Consider the following 6,000-nt stretch of genomic DNA (forward strand, 5'->3'; position numbering starts at 1 on the left):
GAGGAGTAAGTACACAGTGACTCCTGTTGTTGACTTAACAAATTGACACTCTTGTTTATGGCATCAGTAATCACCCTAGGTTCTTGTCATGAGTTGCCAAGGCTATGGAAGCCTTTTGAGTTCGCCAACTCTGATCTTATTTAGGCAAGGTCATAGTCAAAGTGAAAGTTCTCTCCTGCCTTTGGAGAAAGATAACTCCTTCTTCGATGGCCCGTTCTTTCTAATGGGATCTCACTCGCAGAGATCTTTTATTTAGTTGTTGTTGTTGTTGTTGTTGTTGTTGTTTGCCAGAGTGTCTTGGCTTTCCATACCTAAAATACTCTCATAGGTTCTTCAGCCAGATCCAAATGCCTTAAGGGCTGATTCTGAGGCCAGAGTGCTGTTTAGGACATCTGCCATTCTATGAGTCTGCTGTGTATCCCACGTCCCATAGTGGATTGTTCTCTCCTTTTTAATTCTATCAGTTAGTATTAGCAGACATTAGTCTTATTTATGTGATCCCTTTGACTCTTAGACCTATCCATGTGATCAATTGTGAACTGAAGTTGATCACTTGGACTAGTTAGATGGCAAGATGGCATTGGTACATGCCACCTTGATGGGATTGAATTGGAATCCCCTGGCACGTTTCTAACTCTACCGTTTGGGGCAAGTCCGATTGAGCAAGTCCCAAACTGTACATCTCTTCTCTCTCTTAGTCTCACTCTTATATTTAAAAGGGATCACTTTTCAGTTAAATTTCAACACCTAAGAATAATTATGTGTTAATTACAGAGTTCAACCAATAGTGTTAAGTAGAACAAAAAAAAATACTAAAAGGGATAAGGCATTAAGTTGTTCATCAACAGTCAGGACAAGGGCTTATCAAGTCACTGTTTCTCACAGTGTCCATTTCCTTTTTGGTGCTCGGTTAGTTGTCACTGATCAGGGAGAACATATGATATTTGTCCCTTTGGGACTGGCTTATTTCACTCAGCATGATGTTTTCCAGATTCCTCCATTTTGTTGCAAATGACTGGATTTCATTTTTTTTTTTTCTTTTCCAGGTCTTAGCTATTGTGAATTGAGCTGCAATAAACTTTAAGGTGCAGACAGCTTTTTTGTTTGCCAATTTAATTTCCTTTGGGTAAATTCCAAGGAGTGGGATGGCTGGGTTGTATGGTAGGGTTATATTCAGGTTTCAAAGGAATCTCCAAACTGACTTCCATAGTGGCTTTACCAGTTTGCATTCCCTTCAACAGTGGGTTAGTGTCCCTTTTCCCCTACATCCTCGCCAGCATTTGTTGTTGGTAGATTTCTGAAAGTAGCCATTCTAACCGGGGTGAGGTGAAACCTCATTGTGGCTTTGATTTACATTTCCCTGATTGGTAGGGATCCTGAACATTTTTTCATGTGTCTGTTGGCCATTTGGATTTCCTCTTTTGAAAAATGTCTATTGAGGTCCTTGGCCCATCTCTTAAGTGGGTTGTTTGTTTTGTTGTTGTGGAGTTTCTTGATCTCTTTGTAGATTCTGGTTATTAATCCTTTATCTGTTGCATAGTAGGGGTCCTTTTTAAGTAGGCTAAAGTAGAAAACCTAAGGTAATCCATAGCAAAGACTGAGAATAGTGGATTCCTGAATTATTTGTCAATCTGAGTTGATGGATGGGATGGCACAATCAGTCCATGTTTCAATTCAGACTTTGCTATTTAGTTACCAATGGTATGGTTTTGCAACAGGTTACCTTTAATCTCTCAGTCTTTTTCCCACTTATAAAACTGACATAGGTATTCAAATATAGGTTGGGGGTGTATAGGTTGATACTGTGTCTATAAAGTTTTAATACAATTGATCCTCAACACACTTTGTTCTCTTCCTATATTTTCCTTTATTCATATGACCACCTACTATTGTTCAAAAAAGGAAAGCAGTGTGCAACACACCGAGTCAATAGCAATGAACAAAACACAAATCTCAGCCGGCACCACTCCGCCTGCGGTGCCAGCACCCTGGGTTCTAGTCCTGGTCGGGGCGCCGCATTCTATCCCGGTTGCCCCTCTTCCAGTCCAGCTCTCTGCTGTGGCCCGGGAGTGCAGTGGAGGATGGCCCAAGTCTTGGGCCCTGCACCCACATGGGAGATCAGGGGAAGCACCTGGCTCCTGGCTTCGGATCAGCACGGTGCGCCGGCCACAGTGCGCCAGCCACAATGGCCATTGGAGGGTGAACCAATGGTAAAGGAAGACTTTTCTCTCCCTCTCTCTCTCTCTCACTGTCCACTCTGCCTGTCAAAAAAAATAAAAATAAAAAAATAAAAACAAAACAAAACATAAATCTCTGTTCCTTTACAGCAATGGGATACAAATTACCAAGACTTCAATTAGAGAAATTACATGGTGCTGACTTTCCTTAGAAGATATCCAATGAGACTTTTAATTTTTTAAAAAAAAAATTTTGACAGGCAGAGTGGACAGTGAGAGAGAGAGACAGAGAGAAAGGTCTTCCTTTTACCGTTGGTTCACCCTCCAATGGCCACTGCAGCCGGTGCCACTGCGCTGATCCGAAGGCAGGAGCCAGGTGCTTCTCCTGGTCTCCCATACGGGTGCAGGGCCCAAGGACTTGGGACATCCTCCACTGCACTCCCGGTCCACAGCAGAGAGATGGACTGGAAGAGGAGCAACCGGGACAGAATTCAGTGCCCCGAGCAGGACTAGAACACAGGGTGCTGGCACCGCAGGCAGAGGATTAGCCTATTGAGTCACAGCGCCGGCCAATGAGACCTTTAAAAGCATCTTATAATTCAGTATAGTATGTGGACTATAAAATAAATTTACTTTCTTTAGTGAGAAATAAAGCTGGAGAAGGTAAGAAACATGATCCACCTTATTCATAGCTATGGCCTTGGTGCTTTGCATGGAGCCTAATCACAAGTAGAAACTATGCAAATATTTGTTAAATTGATGAACTAGTGAACAAACTATGGATGCACAAACTCAGAGTAGAATAAAATTATTGATCACTGGTTATTATCATCCTTTTATTCATTCATTGACTCAAAAAATACTCAAGTTCCATGTGCTAACATAGAGTAGTAAACAAAAGTAAGTGCCAGTCACCATGGAATTTCCATTCTCAAGGGACTTTTAAAATTATTTTTAATATATTATTTATTTTTAAAAATTTATTTGACAGGTAGAGTTATATACAGTGAGAGAGACAGAGACAGAGAGAAAGGTCTTCCTTCCATTGGTTCACTCCCCAAGTGGCCACTATGGCTGGAACTGTGCCAATCTGAAGCCAGAAGCCGGGTGCTTCCTCCTGGTCTCCCAGGCGAGTACAGGGGCCCAAGCACTTGGGCCATCCTCCACTGCCCTCCCAGTCCATAGAAGAGAACTGGACTGGAAGAGGAGCATCAGGGAGTAGAACTGGCGCACATATGGGATGCCGGTGCTGCAGACGGAGGATTAGCCAAGTGAGCCACATCGCCTGCCCCTAAAATTATTTTTTATTATAGGTGAGGGGGTGGGTCCATGTACATTCTGAAAAATCAGATTATTCAGTGAACCCACTTAAGTGGATTTTGGTAATTTATGGCATCATGGATCAGTTTAAGTACTTGAAAGTAGTTGGCAGAAGAGTGCAAGATTTGCTGTGTCTGTGGTTTAATTTTTTTTTTTTAAACTAGTTGCTGAGGTTTGTATTGCAATCTACACCACTACACTACATCTGGTATTTGTTTCTGCTTATTAGACCATGGGTTAGTAATTAAGGAAGCTTTGGTTAGATGGGAAAAACTGATTAATTGGGTTTGTTCTCATAATAGTGACTAAATCTGCTTTTGAAGGGAACAAACAATAACAAAAGCAGAGGATCAAACCTTAAAGTAAACTGTACAGTTCTTTTAAGGTAAACAAAGCATTTGTTTCAACATAAATAATGTGTGTCTTGGTGTGGCTCATGGGAAGAGTGGTTAATCTGGATACACTTTATGTCTTGCAAGCAAGCAATTTAGTTTCCTGGCCTGGATTTGGGGTGAGGAACTTCCTAATCACTGTCTTGTTTTCCCCTTTACTTTCTCCTCTACTTCATATGAAAGATGAGAAAGTATCCAATATTACATTGTTAGATGAGAGAGAAAAATTCTATTTGTGTTTACTTCCAAACTATGCAAAGACCTGGAATCAACCCAAATGCCTATCAACAGTAGACTGGATAAAGAAATTATGGGGCATGTACTCTATAGAATACTATACAGCAGTAAAAAACAATGAAATCCGGTCATTTGCAACAAAATGGAGGAATCTGGACAACATCATGCTGAGTGAAATAAGCCAGTCCCAAAGGGACAAATATCATATGTTCTCCCTGATTGGTGACAACTTGATATGATGTCATGTGCGAGAGTTGCCAGTCAATATCCTTTATGTTCAGAATACATTTTGGAGTCATATCCTATAGGATACAATAGAGTGAGAGTTGGAGGCAGCCGTATAAGCCCAATCATTCACAAAGCAATGCCCTTTGCCATGGCGCCTATGAGGAAACAGAGCAAACTGTCAAGCAAACCAGTCCTAGACAAGACTCAAGCAGTGGCACAGCCCAGAACCTTAAACTCTCTGGGTACAGGAATATGGCACTCACAACTCTAAGTCATTTGCCCAGACTTGGTTAGCCAACACCTTTACATCTAATGTCCTCTAGTAGAGACAAAGTGAAAGCCTGAGCCTAGTTTTCACTTGACAAATGAGTGTCATTTTCTCCAAATTGAGAAATATTACAAATCTGCTATGTATCTCTAGAGATTGAAAAGTCATATGCTACTTGCCAATGCATTGAGTACAAGAGCTGGCATTTATAAAGTGTTGCTCTACAGAAAACAAAAATCCTGAAAATTAGCAGAAATTGGAGTTCAACAAAAGTATGTGATGTTATACCTGCCAATTACAAATTTCTTTTCAGAGAAAACATCAGCACCTAAGAACATAGAGATTAAAGCAAATTCTTAAATATTAAGCTTCCACCTTGCTAACTTTGAAATGTGGTTTTGTTGAGCTCATTCATTATGGAAAGCATCAGTAACCTTAGTAAATATGTCTCGTGCCTAGACTAGGTATGTGCAATAAAGCAATGAATAAGATGTATGTTAGAAAAGAAAATTACATGGAGACCAAGAGGAAGCACCTGGCTCCTGGCTTCAGATCGGCGCAGCACGCTGGCCATAGCAGCCATTTAGGGGGTGAACCAAAGGAAGGAAGACCTTTCTCTCTGTCTCTCTCTCTCTCACTGTCTAACTCTGCCTGTCAAAAAAAAAAAAAAAGAAAAGAAAGAAAAGAAAAGAAAAGAAAAGAAAATTACAGTGTTATTATCTAAATCGAAGGAAGACAGACTCCTATTAAAATGTTAACTTTAAATTTGAAGATTTTTTTCAAATATCATTAGGTCCAGAAAACATAATTTGGCCACAAACCATATATAATCTTGCTGACATAGTTAGAATTATGTGCTCTCACTACCCCCAACTGCCATATGGATTTTCATTACTCATTCCTCACATCCGTAGTTAACCTAAGTAGACAGAGATCCTCTATTGCCGAAGGTGTTTCTAATTTCAGATTATTTTCCCCTATATGTTTTTCAGTATGCCCTCAATTGACTCATTTTGTACTTAATCTAACATCTAATCCCTTCATTTTTCTGTTTGTTCTTCTTCTAATCTCTATTTCAGTTCAGCAGCTGTGTTTACTTTTTAGTGCTTTTAGTGCTTCTTTCTTTTTATACCATAAAATTTCCCTTTTCAAGATCAATTTCATAGTTGTTTCTGTGACCCACCTTCTCTGGTCCCTTGATTTTGCATGTAACAACTTTAGTTTACCTAAGCCATGCATCTCATCAGACCTTAACACTCTAGTAAACATCCATGGAAATTCCACCACCTCTAGTCATTGACTTGTAACTAAAACCTCCTGATTTAGGACCCAAGAACACTAGTCTCTGTCTACAAAGCTCTATTGCCAACATTGAACA

The sequence above is a fragment of the Lepus europaeus genome, chromosome 4, assembly GCF_033115175.1.
Source record: "Lepus europaeus isolate LE1 chromosome 4, mLepTim1.pri, whole genome shotgun sequence".
NCBI classification, from domain to species: Eukaryota; Metazoa; Chordata; class Mammalia; order Lagomorpha; family Leporidae; genus Lepus; species Lepus europaeus.